Source organism: Desmodus rotundus, chromosome 7 (genome assembly GCF_022682495.2).
Source record: "Desmodus rotundus isolate HL8 chromosome 7, HLdesRot8A.1, whole genome shotgun sequence".
In the NCBI taxonomy this organism is placed as follows: Eukaryota; Metazoa; Chordata; class Mammalia; order Chiroptera; family Phyllostomidae; genus Desmodus; species Desmodus rotundus.
The window spans coordinates 33,803,187-33,825,415 of NC_071393.1; the positions used below are offsets into that span (position 1 = coordinate 33,803,187).

The 22,229-nt window shown below is 44.5% G+C and overlaps 1 long non-coding RNA gene across 2 annotated transcripts; it reads right to left on the reverse strand.

Annotated features, from left to right (window-relative positions):
• Window positions 1–723: 723 nt before the first annotated feature.
• On the reverse strand, window positions 724–9,312 carry LOC128781397 (uncharacterized). 2 transcript variants are annotated; one of them, XR_008427368.2, is made up of 3 exons: window positions 9,149–9,312; window positions 2,741–2,865; window positions 724–924 (listed from the first exon to the last, which is right to left on the reverse strand). It is a non-coding gene; the product is annotated as an uncharacterized lncRNA (long non-coding RNA). The 2 variants fall into 2 exon arrangements; XR_008427367.2 differs by lacking the exon at window positions 9,149–9,312 and adding an exon at window positions 3,834–3,906.
• Between the last annotated feature and the right edge of the window lie 12,917 nt (window positions 9,313–22,229).

Genomic DNA, 22,229 nt, shown 5'->3' on the forward strand with positions numbered 1-22,229 from the left:
TCTCCATTTCCCTCCCATGACTCCCTCCCACCCCAGACACCCCCACTTCCCACCCTTGATCCTGCGCCCCTTTGGTTTTGTCCATGTGTCCTTTATACATTTAATTTGCATCCTTCCTATTATAAGTGGAGACTAATGTCTTTTTGTGTGTTTAAGAGCCACTTTCTATGGGATATTTGATCTTTTATTTTCTAATTTTATTGTTATTCAAGTACAGTTCTCTGCCTTTTCCTGCCACCCCAGCCTAGTCCCCAACCCTTCCCACCTCCCTCCCATTTTCGCCCCCCACCCCACCTCCTGTTATTGTCCATGTGTCCTTTATAGTTGTTCCTACAAACCTTTCAGCCTTTTCCCCTGAAATTCCCTCCTCTATCCCCTCTGGTCACTGTTGGCCTTTTCTCAATTTCAGTGTCTTTGGTTATGTTTTGCTTGCTTGTTTGTTTTGTTGATTAGGTTCCTGTTAAAGGTGAGATCATATGGTATTTGTCTTTCACTGCCTGGCTTATTTCAGTTAGCATAATGCTCTCCAGTTCCATCCATGCTGCTGCAAAGGCTAGGAGCTCCTTCTTTCTCTCTGCTGTGTAGAATTCCATTGTGTAAATGTACCATAGTTTTTTGATCCACTCATTTGCTGATGGGCACCTAGGTTGCTTCCAGCACTTGGCTATTGTAAATTTTGCTGCTATGAACATTGGGGTGCATAAGTTCTTTTGGATTGGTGTTTCAGGGTTCTTAGGGTATAAATCCAGCAGTAGAGTTGCTGGGTCAAAAGGTAGTTCCATTTTTAGTTTTCTGAGGAAATTCCATACTGTTTTCCAAAGTGGTTACTCCAGTCTGCAATCCCACCAACAGTGCACTAGGGGTCCCTTTTCTCCGCATCCTCTCCAAGACTTGTTTGTTCAAATAATCAAAACAGTAAAGTATCTGCACAAAAACAAACATGTAAAACAGTGAAACAGAATCGAGAGCTCATCTTTATATCCACTCATATACTGATGGGCACTTGAGCTGCTTCCTAATGTTGGCTATTGTAAATAACATTGCAAGAAACATAGGGGTGCATATACATTTTCTAGGTAGTGTTTCAGCTTTCTTCAGATCGATTTTCAGAAGTGGAATGGCTGGGTCATTAGGCAGCTTAATTTTTAATTTTTTGAAGAAACTACATAGTGTTTTGTCTGGTTATTGCACTAATCTGTATGCTCAAAAAGAGCACATGAGGGTATGTACACAATTGAATATTCCTCAGCCATTAATATGAAGGTAACTTTTGGAACAATGGGGATGGCCTTAGGGTATACTGTGCTAAGTAAAATAAGCAAGTCAGAGAAAGAAAACTACCACATGAATCCACTTACATTTATAACCTCATAAACAAAACAAACAAAGTACAAATAGAGTAATAGATACTGAAGACAGTCTGACAGATATTAGAGGAGATGGGTTTGGAAAGCGGCTTATAAACAGAGTAAAATTACGCATAAAAGAACTCATGAAAAAAGAGAAAAATATGGTGATCAAAGCAGGTAAGAGGGGTGAAGCAAAATAGAAGAAGGTAAGAATAATTAATTGTTGATAAAAAAGACTTCACTTTGGATGGTGAACTCAATAATATATTCAGCTAATGTATGATAAAACTGTAAGTTCGTAAATAATATAAAATTAGTAGTGAATATCAAACTTACACATTCAACAATAAATTAAATAAATAAATAAATAAATAAATAAATAAATAAAATACTCCTCTACATGTTCCTTGATTCTTGACCTGGAATTCAAAACCAAATCCTGAGATACAATAACTATCCCTGAAAATACAGCGTGTGGCAGAAGTGACACCTGCTTGGGTGTGGTTGGTGCCATAATAATATGGGTTTACTAATTTATAGTTTTAATTTGAACACTTCACCTAAAATGTCATATGGAGCACTGGAATGTGATATTTTTCTGTTACAGAATTACATGCTCATGATTTTGTGATAAAAAGCTTTTTAAATAAAAAGGGGTGTTATTGGTGCCAGACCCTGTACTTTGTGTTTTCAAAGAAAAACTCTAAAACTTTTCAGACAGTTTTCTCATCAGTGAATTGGGATCAGAAATCTCCAATGTCAAGTCCCACAATTCTGCCGCCTTTAGGAAGGTACGGGATTTTTTTTCAGTCTTAGGGATTTACAGGCCAATCACGTCTGATCACCCACAGCTGCCCCTAAGTGAGAGCAGCAGCACCAATCCCCTCAGAAACCCCACTCTGTGAGGACTCATGGAGGTCTTCCAATGCCCTGGGTCTTCATTTTCCCCTTTTGTAAATAGTGTCAAGAATATATATTGCTCAAGTGTCTGATGAGAATGTCGGCCTATCTAATATCTGGACATTTCATGCGGAGTATCTTTAACTTATGGGATCTACAATAGATAAGGGGAAGCCTTTTAGATATCAAGGGAAAAACTGGGCAAGAGAGGGAATGGGGAGTGCACAGCTGGCTGTCATCCTAATTAAAGGATGATGAATCCATCTGTAGCTAGCCGATCAAGATTGGTCTAATTTGCACCCAGTTAAAAGCTATATAGAGAAGACTCTTGAGATAAATCATTGTCTGGCATGCGGGGTGGGAGGGGTGGAGGATACATAAAGCTAGATGTTTTATTCTTTTGAGGTTAATGTCTGTTTTCTTTCTAGATCTGGTTAAGGATCTTTGCCCATGGAAGAATTATTTCAGTACTCTCTCACCATCAAACTTACCACTGAAGTAATCATGCATCAGTAAGATACGTCAACAGAAGTCCTGGAAACAGGAGTTATGATCTCATACACCACTAAAATTCATCACACACTGAAGTGAGCACCCATGCCTCGCCCGACAAACCCTGCAGATAGAAATTTCAAAAGAAGTGCTGTAAACTGTGGTCATGTTCTCGTACACCTCTAATATTCTTCTCATACACCTCTAATATTCTTCTTGTACTTAAAATGAGTACTTCTGCATGTCATTATAAACGCTGCAGTTGGATTTCTAAAACACATGCATCATTCGAAATGTTCTCATTCCCAAGTGATTTGGAGGGATTCAACCAATTCACGACTGTTTTATCAGAGAGAAAAGCAATTGGAGCACAGAGAGTGGACTGTTACGTTCCTAATCACTTTGCCATTCACAAACCTGTACAGTGCAATTCAGGTAGAATTCTGTACTTGCATTTCTTAGTTGGGCTGCCCTTTTCTCCTAGAAAGAATACATTGGAGAAAACCGTGGCAGAGAAGCTAACTCCGTTTGAAAGATGTCAGTCCTATGCATCCATTCACTCATTTACCCATGGAAAAGTAATTTCAGTAGTTTCTTCACTATCATACTTTCCACTGAAATGATGATATTTCAGAAGGATACTTCACCACAATGCTGAGAACAGTGTATACTTTCTGACACAGCACTCATTTCATCTTCTATTGAAATGAGTACATTGATTTGGCATCAAACACTATAGATGGTTTTTGTTGAAAACCCTCTTCGTATGAAATATTTTCATTCACAAGTGATTTGGAGGTGTACAAACAGTTCTCTACTGGATTATCGGAGTGACATGCCCTTGGAGCACTGAGCACACTATGTTAAGTACATGTTCACTTTGATATTCTTAAACTAGCAGAGTTCACATTTCTTAGTACACTGTACAAGCATGTCTTAGCTGGGCTGTGCTTTTCTAATGGAAAGAATACATTGGGAGAAACTGTGCTGTAGAAACTCATTCTACTTCAAAGATAACATAGTTTTAGACATCCATTAATGAATTGGCTTACAGAAAAGTGATTTAAGTAGCTCTTTTGCCATCAAACTTACCATAGAAGTGATCATATTTCAGGAAGAAACTTCATCAGATGTGCGGAAAACAGCCTGTATTTCCTTAGACACCTCCCACTGCATCTTCTAGTGATATGAGTAGGTCAACAGGGCATTATATACATAGTAGCAGGCTTTTACTGAAAAACCTGCTTCATGCAAAATATTTTCATTCCTGAGTGAGTTAGAGGGCCACAAACACTTCCCTACAGTACTATCAAAGACAAAAGCAGTTGGGAGCACAGACAATGAACAGTCCCTAACACCCTAGACGCAGGCTCTCCCTAAAACCCTGGACACTGCCTGTCACTAACACCCTAGACGCAGGCTCTCCCTGAACAGTAGACGCTGGCTCTCCCTAAACCCTAGTCGCTGCCTGTCCCTAACACCCTAGACACTGGCTCCCCCTAACACCCTAGACGCTGGCTCTCCCTAAACAGTAGACGCTGGCTCGCCCTAACACCTTAGACGCTACCTGTCCCTACCTCCCTAGACGCTACCTGTCCCTAACACCCTAGACACTGGCTCTCCCTAAACCCAAGTTGCTGCCTGTCCCTAACACCCTAGACAATGGCTCTCCCTAACACCTAGACGCTGCCTGTCCCTAACACCCTAGATGCTACCTGTCCCTAAAACCCTAGACGCTGGCTCGCCCTAACACCCTAGACACTGGCTCTCCCTACACCCTAGACGCTGGCTCGCCCTAATACCCTAGACGCTGGCTCTCCCTACACCCTAGTCCCTGCCTGTCCCTAACACCTTAGAAGTTGGCTCTCCCTAGCACCCTAGACGGTGGCTCTCCCTAACACCCTAAATGCTGGCTCTCACTAACACCCTAGATGCTGGCTCTACCTAACACCCTAGATGCTGGCTCTCCCTAAAACCCTAGACACTGCCTGTCGCTAACACCCTGGACGCAGGCTCTCCCTAAACAGTAGACGCTGGCTCTCCCTAAACCCTAGATGCTGCCTGTCCCTAACACAGTAGACTTTGGCTATCCCTATCACACTAGACACTGGCTCTCCCTACACCCTAGACGCTGGCTCTCCCTACACCCTAGTCACTGTCTGTCCCTAACACCCTAGATGCTGGCTCGCCCTAACACCCTATACACTGGCTCTCCCTAACACCCTAGTCGCTGTCTGTCCCTAACACCCTAGATGCTGGCTCGCCCTAACACCCTATACACTGGCTCTCCCTAACACCCTAGTTGCTGCCTGTCCCTAACACCCTAGACACTACTTGTCCCTAACACCCTAGACGCTACCTGTTCCTAACACCCTAGACAGTGGTTCTCCCTAACACCCTTGTTTCTGCCTGTCCCTAACACTCTAGACATTGGCTCACCCTAACACCCTTAGATGCTGCCTGTCCCTAGCACCCTACTCGCTGGCTCTCCCTAAACCCTAGTAGCTGCCTGTCCCTAACACCCTAGATGCTGGCTCGCCCTAACACCCTAGGCGCTGTCTATCCCTAATACCCTAGGCACTGGTTATCTGAAACACCCAAGACACTGACTGTCCCTTACAACCTAGACGCTGGCTGGCCCTAATACCCTAGACCATGGCTGTGCCTAAGACCCTAGATGCTGGCTGTCCCTAAGTCCCTAATACCTGGCTTTCCCTAAGACCCTAAAAGCTGGCTGTCCATTACACCCTAGACACTGGCTGTCCCTAACACCCTAGACGCTGGCTGTACCTAACATCCTAACGCTGGCTGGCCCTAACACCCTAGACACTGGCTGGCCCTAACATCCTAGACGCTGGCTGGCCCTAACACCCTAGATGCTGGCTGGCCCTTGCAACCCTAAAATCTGGCCCTAGCAACTGTAAAAGCTGGCCCTAACAACCCTGGAAGCTTGCCCTTACAATCTTAACAGCTGGCCCTAATCCTAAAAGCTGGACCTTACAACCTCATAATCTGGCCCTAACAACCCTGAAAGCTGACCCTAACAATACTAAAATCTCACCCTAACAACCCTAAAAGCTGGTCCTAAGAACTGTAAAAGCTGGCCCTAACAACCCTGGAAGCTGGCCCTAACAACACTAAAAGCTGTCCCTAACCCTAAAAGCTGGCCCTAACCCTGAAAGCTGGCTTAACCAAAAACTGTGGGGGAGTAAAAAGCGATTATTTTCCTGTAACCTTGTCGGCTCTAACACACCTGGGATAATTTTCAAAATAACATAATCTGATCAATACAAGATATTCAACATTTCATATGTGCATGGGCACAAATGAAGACCAGACAATGAGGTGATATCAGAGATAAAGGACATTTGGGAGGACGGGGAAACAGGGCCTTATAGAGGTAAAGTGGGTGACTGATGAAGAGGTAATTGATGAAAAGTGCAGCACTTGTGGAATATTCCTTTTTGGTAGGCAATCCTACACACTCCTCAACACAAGGTAAACTAATAAACTCTTCCAAATTTCATGACTGCAATCATTCCGTTGAGAAGAGGTTATTTTGCTAAACTTGTTAAATCTTGTGGCAGCAACAGCAAACACGGCCTGAGAGAGCAACCGCCTGCCAGCAGGGCCTTGCGTCACACACAGGGGGTCAGAGGACTGAGTGTCCCTGTCCAGGGCACCGCGGACCATCCTCCTCTACCTGCAGCCAGCAGTGGGCAGCGGGTCCCGCGAGTGCAAGGCACGTGACCGTGAAGCCACAACTGAGAGGCGAGCCATGGCCACACAGGTGGGATGATGAGATTTGTCATCTCACCTGACACATGAGATGGCAGCAGAGAGACACACTTGGGACAATTTTCAAAGAGACCATCCTGCACTAAGGCGAGTTTTATCAAATTTCAAAGGACCGAAATTATATATAGTATGTTTCTTTCTGTCATTGCTGTAAATATAGAAATCGGGAACAAAAGGTAACTAGTAAGTCCTGATATTTAAGTTACTAAATACACGTCTAAATAACATTGCAATCAACATTCATTGATGTTCTAACTACACTCAACCACTTTTCCTGCTCACCTGCCACTAACATGTTATTCCCAAAATTCCCACTAGATGGCAGCAGAGATGCACACTTGGAACACTACTATTTGCTTGGCCAGAAGATTCATTCGATTGCTAGGTAAAGACACAATGAAAGAGACGTTTTTCGTTTTCACCAGTAATGTCATTGAACAATGTATTCACCGTTTTGTCCCACTATTCTGCAATCTTCCAGGCATCTTCATAATTCCATCTTCCCAAAAGTTTTTATCTTTCGGCCAAGCCGATACAAAGCCAGTTTCAACCAGCATTGCAGCACTGACATTATATACAACGTGTTTCTCTGAGTGCTCCTATTGCACTTAAGCTAGAATTCACTAAAAATGGGTGACTGGAAAGTCCTTACATTGGGTAGTTAGGGAATACACTCCTAAACAACCTCAAAAATAAAGCACAATTTCAATTACAAAATAAACTGAATGGTGATAAAGATACTGCATACCAAAACTTATGGAAAACATCTTCACCCTTAAATGCACATTATCAAATATAAAAGCTGAAGATATACAAGTTTTGTGCCCATACTTAGAACCTAAAATAGTAAATTAAATCCGGAAAAGTATACAGAAACGTGCACATCGACATATCTGCAAGTGTATATACATAAAATGATAGCAATTCTTTTTAACTATTGGGGTAGTATTCTGAAAAATTGTTTCCTCATTGTTAAAGTAAGCACCAACAAAGTCAATTACAAATGCTTTTCAAGCACACTTGGAACTTTTTTTAAATAAGACTACAGTGAGCTATAATCCAGGTTTCAACAAATGTCTCATAAACTATTTATTGCTCTTTTTGCCATTGATCTGGAAACCAGTCACAAGGTAACTAGAAAGTCCCTATATTTAGATGTTTGAAAACACACTTCTAAATACCTTCCCAAAATAAGTCACAGACTGGAAAATGATTGACACAGAAAAATAATAAAAACCCTGCATACCAAACTAAGATCTTTCTACTGTCAAAAATGATAAAAAGCCCCAAATTGTTTCTCAAGAAAATGTGACTTTTGCTCCCAAGGGGGCTTGAGACAATGGGCTGAGTCATTTTAGATTATCCTGAGGGGAAGGGAAGCCAGGGTTTTGGCAGTGAATAGAGGTGCTGGATGCTAATAAGCACCTACAATGCAGAGGACAATCCCCCAGGAGAATGAATTATGTGGCCCAAAAGGTCCATATGCTGAGAATGACAAACCCTGCTCTGTATCCTGAAGAGTCCATTAGAATACAAACAGCATGTCCCTTTGCATCCTATGTCTGAAATGCTGCCTTTCTTGGAACAGGCAGCATGGAAGCTAAAATTTAAAGAATAACAAAGGCCAGCCATCTGACAAATGTCAGGGAGAAGTGTCCTAGACAATAGATCGGGAGGCAAAGGAAGAACTGTCCACTTAGGAGACCGAATCACACTGTGATTAAACACAGTACTCATCTGAGGATCCCTGCTTCTTTCCATTGCTCACATATCACTGTAATAACTTATTCATAATGTCACTTAGAACAAAGGTTCTTACTCTTTTAGATTCCACATTTCACCATCTCAAGTTTTCCTCTTTGAAAATGTGGACATTTGCCACACTCTGTGTTCCTCAGATTACCTTCTTGGGGCAATTCCCTGTAACAAAATACTTCTGATTTCTAGAACACCATGCTTCCAGGCCCCAAAGTCATTTAAAATGCTAAGAAGGATGTTACTATTTTATTGCGTACGTATGACTACCAAAGAAAATTTTTCTATCTCCTCACATTACCTCCCTTCCTGTGTTCTTTCAAGCTTTAGCTATTTCTAGGTCACCTACAGCTACAACCATGTGACGATCATTATTGCATGAGAGCATGTTTACCTTCATAACTCATGAGAATTGACGAAAAAGAATCACAAATAGAACTTAGTGCAGTGATGGGAAAATAACATGCAAAAATAAATATGTAGAAATAGTAAATTAAATATATAATTTTTTAAAAGACTCAAAAAAACAGTTAAAAAAAAAACACCTGGGAATAAACTTAATAACAACATACAGGATCTGTAAGAACGAAATTAGAAATTGCTACCCAATAACAGAAACTTTAACAAATGAAAAATATCATCTTGTTTTTGTGTTAAAAAATGGGTATCATTGTATATCCATGGACCAAAGTTATCTGTAACTGAAATATAATCTAGATAAATATAGAAAAGTGGTGCCACAGTAAGTGGTCAGCTAAATTTGTGCCTGAGACATGTACCCCAGAAACAGTCTAGCCCCCCTTTTCTGCTCCCCATAGGGTGGCTGTATCTACCCCCCAACCCCCTCCACTTACCTCATAGCCCCGACGCAGCTCAGCTCCTGTCCCTGGATTGCATTGCTTCCATCAACTTAGGCTGTGAACAGCACCTCGGGACGACGGCGACCAGCGGCCACCGGCAGCCACAGCCGGCAGCACCGAACTTCCAGCCCGTGTGGTTGCCCATCTCTCCACCAGAATTGCCAGCCCCTCACGCCCCCCAGCCTGAATTTGCCTCCCACCCAGCCCCACCCACATCTGTGGCCCCCTCTCACCTCCAGCGCAGTCCTGCCTCTGACCTCAGACAGGCCCCGCCCCTCCTCTGTAGGTTTCATTTTTAGTGATCCATTTCAACCAAAACAGCCAGGAATCAAGTGTACTTGTGAACATGCTGTTTAATGAAGAAATACATTAATAGTATATACTTTAGACAATTAAGGACAACTCTGAAAAAGAACTTGTTCAGACAATGAAAAGAATAGACAGAAACTGGGAGAAAATGTCACTTACCTAAACCATAGAGTGAAAGAAGATTGAAAGTGAAAGAATGGGAACAGATACACAGGATGCTGCAAAAGGAGCTTTACAGCTGTTCACATGGAAAATAACACCATAATTATTAAATAATAAGACAACAATAAGCTTTGTCTCTCTAAACCTACTTTTGCCCACCCTGTATTATGGAAACATAAACCACATGAAAATTACATAATAACATACAGTGGACTTCAAGGTAAAAAGCATGACTACAGAGGATGAGTACTTCCTATCAAAAAGTTTTATTTACCCGGAAGATCCAAATTCACCATGTACTTAATGTCATAAACTTAAATTATATAGAACAGAGACACAAACGAAAGTTTATATTGTTAAATCACAATAGATTTAATAAACCTCTTTCATCAGGAATACAGAATTCCTCTTTCAGAAACAAGACACCCCCTCAAAAAATTCAATAAGGGTATGAGAAACACCATGAGCAGCAAATTCGGTTCAACATTCACAGATAACCGGCTATGCACAGCTTTTCCTGCTGACCTGCCCTAAGGTGTAATTCCCAAAATGACCACGAGATGGCAGAAGAGATGCATGCTTAGAACGTTTTTTACATTGACCATATTGTAACGAAGTTTTAAAAAAATTTCAAAGCACTGAAATTACATGAAGTTTCTTGTTCTCACTGTAGATAATTTAGAAATCAGTTGTAAAAATCACCCGAAAATTCTTAAATTTAGAAGTTATGAAATACACTTCTAAATATCCCTCAAAATGAAACAATTGAAGTTAAAAAATCATTTCAACTGAATATTTAAAATAATACATTAAAAATCTATGGAAAAACATAGTGACAAATCTTCACATTAGTTGGAAACAGTTGAAAATTCACATTTTCTGCGTCCATATTACAAACCCAGAAAAATAAATTAAACCCAGAGAAAGTAGAAGAATGGAAGTAGGCAAGGAGAGATGTCTGGAAGGTTATATACTTAAAACAATAGCAGTTATTACCTGTTTGGGTAGTATTTTGAAGTAATTTTTATTTTTCTGTATAATTTAAGTAAGTTGCCACAAAAAAGGCAGTCTCAGTTTGGGTTAAAAGAGAGAGAGAGAGAGAGAGAGAAAGTAAAAGAGGAAAACTTGGCATAATTTAAAAATAAAAATAACCTGGACTGCTCTGGTGACAACACCAGAGGCCTTTTCTCTGCTCACCCACCCCGATCTCGGCACTCAGAGGAGCCCCTTTTCCAATGTGCGTTTCTTTGTGTGCAAATGCAGCCGAGAAGAGAGGAAATGATGGGACCAGACCAGAAAGAGCAGAGAAACACTGAGCAGCACAGCCTGAGGGGGAACTTTCCCCGGGGCTGCCTCACTTCAGGGCCCCCTTACACCCATGACGCTTTCACAAGTAAGCAGCAGCACCATTGGGCTGCCCCCCAACAGTGCTGCTTCATGATTCACCTGGAACAATACTGAGCTTCCTAACAGCGTTGCTGCACTCACATCCATTAGCTATTGGAACTAAAGTTTCCTTCTTCCCCACACCCCAACTCCAGAACTCCTGCTGGCATTGAATTGGAGCCAATGACCATCACTTCACAGATGCCAGATGCCACAGACATACTCGGACAGAACACAGGCCCTGGAGTCCAGAACCTGGACCCTGGAGCAGACCCAGAACCAAAAGCTGAATCCCAGACCCTGGCCCCAATCCCAAACTGTCCCCACAACCCAGGACAGGCCATTGACCCTGTAATACCAGACACTGGACACCAGAGACTGACAGAGAACCCTGGACACCAGGTTCCATACATCAGACCCTGGAGCCAGAGCTGCAGCAACACCAACAACAAACGCCAACCCAGGACATGAAGCCACACCCACAGAGACTCCAGATCCCACACACATGTTCAACCCCAGGCCACAGACCCAGGAGACAGAACCCAGATCTGTCACCAGGACCCCACCGCCACACACCAGGGTTAGAGCTGGACAGTGGAGCCCAGCTGCCAGATGCAGGAGCAGAGCCGAGTCCTCACAATGTAAACAGAGCCAGGAGCCCGTAAAGAACATTCCTGACTCTTTAAGTCCGAGAAGCTGGCCTCAGAAATAGTTTTTCATGCCAATGTAAGTGTATAAGAGAAGAAAATAACTCCCAACACTACTAAATTATACCAAGCCCTGCAGAAGTAGACCAAAATGGCTGACAGAGCAAAAAATAATATTAATGCTTACTTTTGCCAGGAAATGTCCGTGATCTGTCAGAGGCTGCACTTTCCAGAAGTTACTGTCCCGGCCATGCTTGTCACATGGCCAGCTCACAAAACCTGTGGGGAATTAAAACATTATTTTTGCCATACCTTCTAAGTTCTGAGAGCTGGGATAACAATCAGATTAACATAATCTAATTAACGGGAGGTATTCAGTGTCAAACACATGGGCAAGGGGAATTCATATTCAAATGAATACCAAACATAAGGAGGTGATATTGGGTATATAGGGTATTTTGGAAAATGGAAGAACAGAGTCTTAGAGTTCAAAGGTGAGATGGGGGACATGCAGGTAATTTAGAAAAATGGGCAGCATACCTGCCAGGTTAGTTTCTGTCAGGCAACTCCCAAAACTTTAAGACACAAGGAGACAGTAAGAGGGTCAACAGGCTCTTGCTAGGAGTGTCACTGTCTGAAGCTGAGGTGATGGTGCCGAAGCTCTCTTCCTAAACCAAACTGTGGCAACTAAACCTCTTAGTAAGAAATAGGATGACAATCCTACATAATTTCTCAGTCTTCCCTTTCTTAACAGCCAGTTTATAATCAACCTGCCAAGTGCAAAATGTTAGCCCTCTTCATTGTCACCTTTGAAACTTTAAATAGAAGTTGTATATCCACAAGCTACATTTGTACATTGTTCCATATTTCACTGACATAATCGTTCTGTTCTGAGAATAAGTTACTTTACTTAAATTGTTAAATCTTCCTTAAGTAAATGGTGACGTATATGTACTCCCCAAATTCACCTCATATTAAACACCTGACTGCTTGCTTACATGGTGGGGAAACAACCTTCCCTGTAACCTCAGGAATCTTTGGGCTGGCCTGATAATCCAACAGGTATGACACAGATTAGCAAATGAAAATGGCCACATGTAAGACATGCGTAGGCGGGAGAACCTCACTCACAGGAGGGAGTCAGAAACCCCACATGCAGAAGAGCATAAATGAGACAGCGATGATGTGAGGGGCCGTGGTTATTTTCTATGATAAAAATATCTCCTTACATATGTGGGAAAATATTTGTGATATAATACAAGGTGATGGGACCACTGAAGGGGAAAAATATTGGGCCTCCTACATGACACCCTCCACCAAGATCAATGCTTTAATTGATTTTGATAGCCACCCACAACTAATATAAAACAATGAGAGCTATCTAAAACATACCAAGACATCTAATGTGAAAGAATGAGAAAAATATACTACACAAACATTAACCAAATGAAAATTATATAACCTATAGTAGACCTGAAAGCAAAAAAATAAGAAGAAAAAAACACTACTACAAATAAAGAGGAGCACTTCAAATCAGTAAGTTCAATTCATCAGATAGTTCCAAATTTTTATGCACTTAATAACATAAACTCAAAATTATATAGAACAGAGCTACATGGAAAAATACAGAAATTAATCATCATAATAGGAGATTTGATAAACCTCTATCATTCAGGTTCTTTTTCAGAACCAATACAGCCCACAAAAAATAGCAAAAATATTTAAAAAATAACATGAGAAGCAAATTGCATTCAATGTGCATAAGTACTTCACTGCACCCCAAAACTGCAAATATGCCCCAGATGCTTTCCAAGCACCCTGGGAACTTTTTTTAAAAACTGACCATATAGTAATATAAAGCAAGTTCCAACAAATTTCAAAGGACTGACATTTATATATATATGTGTGTGTGTGTGTGTGTATCTTGATTTCACTACCATTAATCAAGAAATCAGCAACAACAGATAACTACAAAGTACTTATATTTATAAATTATGAAATAGACTTCTAAATAACCACCCCCAAATAAATCACAATTGGAGTTAGAAAATAATTTGCGTGCTATGATACTAAAAACACTTCTTTCCAAGGCCAGATCACTCAGGTTCCAAAGATGATCACAGCTTCAAGATCAGTGGTTTATACCTAAGGTTGACTTTCCCCCCAAGGGGACATTTGGCACATTGTGTGGACACCTTTCAGACTGTCCTTAGGGTGGGGTTAAGGTGGGAGTTACTGGCATGCACTGAAGAGAGGTAAGCACTGCGAATAAGCACCTACAATCAGAGAAACATCTCCCAAGAGAAAGAATTATCCGTAGCCATGAGAAACCCTCCTCTGTATGGAGCAGGATGAAGAGTCCGTTGGAATACAAACAGCATGTGACTTTGCACCCTGGATCTGAAATCATGCCTCTCTCTGGACAGGCAGCCTGGAGGCTGAGAGCTAAAGAACAACAACAAAAAATAAATAACAATGCCAGCTATCTTGCAAAGACTGGGGACAAATGTCCTTGGCTAAGAAGACACCCGCAAAAGATCAGAATCCAAGGAAGATATGGCACCTTAAGAGACTGAACCACATGTGAGAAATCATAGCACTGAGACTCACTGTCTCTTTTCATTGCCCATAAATCACTCTTCAGTAACTGTATCTTAAAATAACTTAGAATCTGTAATCTTACTCTTTATTTTCCAGAATTCACCATCAAACGTTCTCTTCTTGGAAAATGTGGACATTTGCCATATTGCCAGTTCCTCAGATAACCTACAGAGGGCACAATTTTACTTACAAAATACTGATTTCTAGAACACCATTGCTCCAGGTCCTCAACTCACTTACAATGCTAAGAATCATGTTACTATTTTATTTAATTACTAATGAACTTATAAGGAACACATTTTACCTGTTCATGTCTTCATGTTTTAGTCAAGCTTTAACTATTTTTTCATATTTTATACAACCAAAGTAACATAATTTTATTTTTGCATGATATCTTACTTACCTTGACAACTCATGAAGATCAACTTAAAGTGATTATAAATAATACGACTTAGTAAATTGTGTGGTAAATAACATGCAGAAGTAAATATCTTTTATATATACAAAGAATAATTTAAAGATACAATCAAAGAAAAGAATCCATGGGACAGCCCCAAATCCGGTGTGTGGTCCGGATGATGTGGTCGTACAGAGTGGTCCCAAGGAGCTGGTGAGTAACATTGGGACCTGAGACTTGTACCTCAAAACAGTCTTTAAGAAAAAAAATCAACAGTCACTGATACTCCACTATAATCAACCACTTTTCCTGCTGACCTGTACTACGATGTTATTCCAACAATTCCCACCAGATGGCAGCAGAGATATACATTTGAGACACGTATTAGTGGCTTGGCCGAACGGTTCCTACGATTTTTTTGTGTGAAGTGATAGCGGTTTTATTTTTCCTTCACCTTTTTGGTTAAAATTTATTTCAGATAGATTTTAATTTCTTCATTGTTTAAGGAAGCTGCAACAAACAGCAAATTGCAAATGATTTTCAAGCACCCTTGGAACTTCTAAAAACCTGAGTCTATTACGCTATAAACCAAGTTCCAACAAATGGCACATAGAACAGTTTTATTGCTCCATTTTCACTAATCTGGAAACCAGTCACAAGGTAACTGGGCAGTGCTTACATGTAGACATTTTAAAATACACTTCTAAACACCATTGCCATCAGCAGTCATTGACATTCCACTAGAATCAACCATTTTTCTTGTTGACAGGCAATAAGGTCTTATTCCCAAAACGAACATGAGATGGCAGCAGAGAACCACGCTTGGAACTTTTTTTTTTTTACACATTGGCCATATTGTATATATGGAGCAAGTTTCAAAAACCAGTATCAGATTCTCTGAGGTTCTGGCCAAGATGGGGTCGTAGGTAGAAACCCTTCACTTCTTCATACAACCAAAAGGAGGATAACAACCAAACTAAAATCAATAAACAACCAGAAGTGTCACAAAATCAACCTGCATGGAACTCTGACAACCAAGGAATTAAAGAAACAGTCAACCAGACCAACCAGACTGGTGCACCAAAACAAAGAAATAGGGCCCAAATGAAAGAACAGAGAAAAACCCCAGAAAGAGAGCTAAGCAATGAGCAGATAGCCAACCTATGTGATGGACAGTTCAAAGCCTGGTAATCAAAATGCTCACAGAACTGACTGAGCTTGGTCGCAAAATGAAAGGACAAATGAAGGATACCCAAAGTGAAATACAGTAAAATATTCAGGTAACCAACAGTGACAGGAAGGAAACCAGGACTCAAATCAACTCTTTGGAACAAAAGGAAGAAATAAACATGCAAGTGGAACAAAATGAAGAAAGAATTCAAAAAAATGAAGAGAACCTTAGGAACCTCTGGGACAACTTTAAACGTTCCAAAACCCAAATCACAGGGATGCCAGAAGGAGAAGAACAACAGCAAGAAATTGAAAACTTATTTCAACAAAAAATGGAGAAAAACTTCCTGAATCTGGTGAAGGAAATAGACTTCCAGGAAGTCCAGGAAGTCCAGGAAGCCAGAGAGTCCCAAAGAACGTGGACCCAAAGAGAAACACACCAAGGTACATCATCATTAAGTTACCCAAAATTAATGATAAAGAGATAATCTTACAAGCAGCAAGAGAAAAGGACACAGTTATATACAAAGGAGTTCCCATAAGACTGTCAGCTGATTTCTCAAAAGGAACCTTGCAGGCAAGAAGGGGCTGGAAAGAAGTATTCCAAGTCATGAAAGGCAAGGACCTCCATCCAAGATTGCTCTATCCAGCAAAGCTTTCATTTAGAATAGAAGGGCAGATAAAGTGCTTCTCAGGTAAGGTCAAGTTCAAGGAGTTCATCATCACCAAGCCCTTATTATATGAAAGGTTAAAGGGATTTATCTAAGAAAAAGAAGATAAAAAATATCAACAGTAAAAATGACAACAAACTCACAGTTAATAACAACCATACCTGAAACAAAAACAAACTAAGCAAACACCTAGAACAGGAACAGAACCACAGAAATGGAGATCACATGGAGGGTTATCAACAGGGGAGTGGGAAGGGGAGAGAGGGGGAAAAGGTACAGGGAATAAGTAGCATAAATGGTAGGTAGAAAGTAGACAGAGGGAGGGTAAGAATAGTATAGGAAATGTAGAAGCCAAAGAACTTATATACATGACCCATGGACATGAACTATAGAGGGGGAATGTGGGAGGGATGGGGTGGGCAGGATGGAGCGGAGTGAAGGGGGGGAAATGGGACAACTGTAATAGCATAATCAATAAATTTAAAAAAAAAAAGAGTAAATGAAGCCAAGACACACTCTAGGAAACAGGCCTCTAGACGTGTCTGGAAAGGCACATACATAAAATGATAGCGATTTGATTTGATTTTACCTCTGAGTGGAGAATTTTGAATACATTTTATTTTCCCCTTGTTTAAAGAAGCTGCAACACACAAGGCAAATTACAAAAAATTTTCAAACATACTTAGACCTTGTAAACACCTGACTCTATCATGCTAAAAGCCAGTTCCAACAAATGTCACATAATACACGTTTAGTGCTCCCTTTGCCCTTAACCTAGAAACCATTCAGAAAGTAACGTGATAATTCTTACATTTAGACGTCTTGAAATGCACTTGTAATTAACATTGCTGTCAAAAGTCATTGATATTCCACTGGAATCGACCAATTCTCCTGGGGACCTGCAGTAAGGAGTAGGTCTGGTCAGCAGAGGAGACTGTGGGCCATGGGCCAGGAGAGAGTCTGAATTCCCAGAATAGTGGGAAGCGTTTGTTGGGGGGCGGTGGGGAGGTGATCAGACTGGAGCTTCCTGAGCTCCACCTGCACCCCCTTCTGCAGCTGATGGAGAGGAGGAGGCTGCAGGGGAACCTCAGGCCACAGGGCTGAGAGGAGGCCGGTTTGGCTGCAGACAAAGCCAGGTCAGGCAGGCTGCGTGGTTCTCTGGGGGAGTCTGAGCAGCCAGTGCACAGCACAGAGTGACTGAGAACATGGTTCTGGAAAGTTCATTTAAAAAGAGACTTTCTACAGCAGGTGTATGTGAGTGAGTGTGCATGTGAGTCCGTGTGTGAAAGTGTATCTGTGCACGTGTGCGTGACTGCCCCTGCAGCCCCCCTTCCACCACCGGAAGACGGCAGCTGCTACGTCCCACCCCCTTGGACACACCTGTGGGACCCTACCGTCTGCTCGGAGGCCTGGGTGGGGGAGCCCGAAGCTCGCAGGGACCAGCGACAGCACAGCCTCCCGCCACTTCCTGTGACCTCCCATCTTGCTGTCCCCGCCCTGCCCCTGCTCCCCTTTCCTGGGGCTGCCTCCGGAATAACCTGCTACCCCCAGTCGTCCGCCCGGGTCTCTGGAGGAAACTGGACACAGTCACGATCTTGGGCAGCGACTTGTCTGGCGAGGCTGGGGCGCGACTGCAAGCAGGGCTGGACGGGGCACTGCCCCTGCTGGGCCGACTGAGCAGCAACACGAGAGCAGGCGCCGGGAAGCGTGAGGAAGGTCGGCTCTATGGACCGCAGGCCGGGGGCAGGGGACTCTGCCCACATGCGACATTGGACGGATCACTTGGCCCCTCTGAGCCGCCCAGCCTACATCGATGAAGTGGGCGTGGTAAGGGCTCCCCCACCGAGATGAGCATGAAAAGCCGGGCGGTGCTGTTGCAGATGCAGGCTCCCGGGCTCCCCGCACCGGGCCTGAGGGCCCCCCCCCCGCCCCCCCCCCCACCCCCCGGCCTCTGCCTCTGCACCACCAGAGCCTCACGCGGGTCGTCTGGTCCCTGAGCAACCCTGCCCTGGGAGCTTGTTCAATAGCATCCTACGTGCGGAGCACGTGCACAGAGAGCACCTGCTTTGCCACGAGGGTAGCGGGAAACGGCGGTGCCGGCGGCCGTGACAGTTTAGGGCTGCTGAGCCCGAGGCACCACTTGCAATGGTGGTGCTGAGCCGACCACCAGAGAAGGGGCAGAATCAGAACAGCAGCTGGTGTTGGTGGCGACCAGTCCAGGAGATAGCAGACACCTGGGGCCCCAGACAGCCAGCTCCCAGGCTCAGCACCTGCAGGGAAAACAAGAAGGACAGCTTCTCCCGCGCAAAGCCACCGCCATGTGCCTTCAGTCCAAGCGTGCCAGGAAGGGGCGCCGTGCGTTCCCCACCAGCCCAGTGCACCCCGGCCCTCTCCCCTGCCATGCGGGGCGTTGCTCCTACTTAGCACAGTGTTTGTCTCGCACGTGAAGGAAGCCCGCCCACTAGAAAAGCAAGTCCTGCTGTGTTCTGGGGCAGTGCGCTCGCTGGCTCGGCCCCCAGTGAAGCCGCCTGCGGCTGACGGAGGGAAGGCCGGCACTGAGCCAGGGCAAATGGGATGAAGAAATCTGTGTGCTCAGAACGCGGACAGAAGACGTTTGGAAATGGAGAACAGGACAGGAAAAGTCGGGGCGGCCGGCGGTGGCGGGGGGGGGGGGGGGGGGGGGCGGGGACGGGGTGGTGGCTGAGCCTGCAGAGCCGACTGCCTGGCTTCAAACCCAGCAGCGGCACTTCACTTGCTATGTGACCTGGGTCAGGTCACTTGGCTTCTCTGTGCCTCAGTTCACACACCAAGCAGGAAATTCAAAGGCGACCACAGTTGCTAACACAGTCCGTAGAACAGGGTCTGTCACCACTCGAGGCTCAGGGACATCAGATTCCATGTCAGGGAGCAGCGTGGAAGTTGGTTCTGTGGGGCCAGGACTGGCGTGAGGCCCTGCGTGGGGCCTGGAAGTTAAGAGGTGCCAAAAAGCCCAAGATATAGCTGCCTTAATGCAATAATTGGAACATCAAACTCATCACCCGTGACGGACAAGACATCAGAGATGCACATGGAGACAGGGTGCCGCCCGGCCTCCCTTGCTGGGTCCTCGCCCTGGCCCTGGACTGCCAATGACGCTTTATTTACCGAAACAGGTGGCCACAGGTTGCTGCTTTGAGTTTCAGAAAGGATGGCATTAAAACGTAGTTTATTCTTATCACTGAGTTTTCTGGCCCCTCTTCAATTTTGTGCCCAGGTGTGCACCTCGCTGGCCTCACCCTGGTCCCAGCGCTGGGCATCTTCTTTCTCTAAGAATCTCAAAGAAATCCTAAATTGTCCACTGACCTCGGAGCTCTTGGGGGCCGGGAGGCACAGAATGATCGTGGATTCCCTGTGTGTGGCGCTTCAGGGCGGCGAGGCCGCAGGACCGCTCCAAGGTCACTGTCGGGTGCAGTTCCCAATCCAGAAAGAAAATGATCTGCTTTGATATGTTCTCCTTTACCCACGAAGTATATTTTAAATTAAACTGAATGCCTAGGGAAGGGGCATGGCAAGCGAAGGCTGGATGGAAAATTCCGGAACCAGATTCGCTGCCTCTCTGCTATTCGTTTAACCTGGCTGGGGCTCTCAGACGAGGCATTTGTCAGAGTGCTTTCAGCTTTAGTGCCCTGCGTGCTTGTAGCTTTGGGTTTCGCAGGAAGGACATAAACACGCCTTCCCATCCACTCCTACTGCCGCTCGTCCAGCCCAGGCAGCAGCCACGGCCCCCAAGGGCCTGCAAGGGGCTGTGATGGGCTCTCCTGGCCCAGCGGAGCCATAAAGGCTGCACGACCCCTCCCACAGACAGACCACCCGTTAACTCTTCCCAGCCTCTGTGATGCCCCCAACCCATTGTTTGCACCGACTCCTCGTTTCAAGGGTTCAAGCCACCCAGCCTTTATCCGTCCCCTGAGAATCACTTAAAGGTCGGTTTCGGTGGAATGTGAGAAGTACAGGCGGGGGGCCTAGGGCTCACACCAGGCCTGGCGTTGCTTCCCGCTCTTCCAGAGCACAGGCCCTGGCTCCTGTGTCTCTCTACCGAGGGCGCAGCCACTCATGTCCCCAGTCCAGGGAGAGGGCACCGGCTCCCCTCTAGCAGCCGGTGCTGCGGGGCCACCCAGGGCTGACCAGGGGCCCCCGGGGAACAGCAGCAGGGGGTCAGGACCACGGGTCATGCAGCTTTGGAGAGCGTCTAGCTGCAGGGAGCCCTTCAACACTGCAGACTGGTGTGAAGGGAGGAAAAGTACACGAATCCACACACACGCACACTTACACAACTAACTCATACTCACACACACACATTCAGCCACATACACAGTAACACACACTAGCACATTCACACACCACAAACTCACACACATGTGTACTCATACACTGACACACACATACACACTCACACACTCACATGCACACACATACCAGCAACCACCCTGAGGGGAAGGGTCAGTTCTGGCCCAGCAGGGGCGTCCACTGGGCCAGCCTCCGACCTGGAGTTCATTCCTTCGGTCAGCGTGAGTTTTGTTACACCCTCCAGGGTTTAAACACTACTCAGTCGTTTTCTGAGTCATGTTCAGTGTATTGAAGTTACACTCTAGTTTTTCTTCAAACTTTTAATTCAGCTTCTAAATCTTATTATTTTATTTATAAATCACACATTTAGGCAATGTCCTTAAAGGAGACTTTGCAGACTATTTGAGCTCATGTGTTGAACTTAGTTAACTAAGCCTTTTTAAACACATTAAACTTAATTTACGAGCTGACTATATTTAATTTCCTTTTTAAGAACTTCAGTTTACTTCATTCATTGTATGAGTTTTCAAAACTTTCCAAGCAGTCAACAAATTCTGATAACTTAAAGATTGAGGTCACATAACTCGGAGGAGGCTTGAGCTCCCCTCAGTGCCGCTCTTCGGTTTCCACTGGTCTGGCTGTGCCCGAGGGCAGAGAGCCCACGTGCCCGATGACACCCCGAAAACCAGGTTTTGCAGGGCAGCCGATCAACCCCCGGCAGGCTGACTGCTCCTGAAAATTACAAGCTTGCAAGAAAACAAACCAGCAGGGATGCACTTGATGGAAAATGTTGCCTGGGTTTGTTTCTCGCAAATATCCCTTTACTCAAATCTGCAACTTTGTTTAAAAGATGCTTCCCCAGGAAATAGATGCCACTTCCAAAGCTGGGGGGCCACCTTTTCCCAAGTACATTTGAGCCCAGTGTCTCGTGTTTGTGAAGGTTCCCAATGACCAGAAAGACCAGCTGGAGTGCAGATTAGCTTCCGGCTGCGGCCGGATGGGCTGTCCTGTACTTGCCCACCCAGGCTGCAGGGAGATGGTCACAGCGGGCAGACGCCGCAGCCGCAGCGGCGGCCCTTCCACAACCGAGGGGCTGGCGGTGCCTGCGCCCCTGTGAAGAGTGAGGGGGCAGGTATTCAGTCATTGACACGGACCTGGTTGCAAGTCCCAGTCTTTCCCTCCTTGTAGGACGAGGGTGTGGCGAGCCTTCCGACTCTCAGTAACAGAGTCCTGGTTTCTGGAGGTGCATGTGGCCAACCAGCTGGCAGATCGCAGCCTCCCCTCCCCCGCAGGTAGATGTGACTGTGTAATTAGGTTTGGGCTGATGAGTTGTACACAGAAGCGTTGTGTGAGACACCCACAAAATGTCCTTGAAAGAGTGCGAACAGAGACATGTACATGTGAAA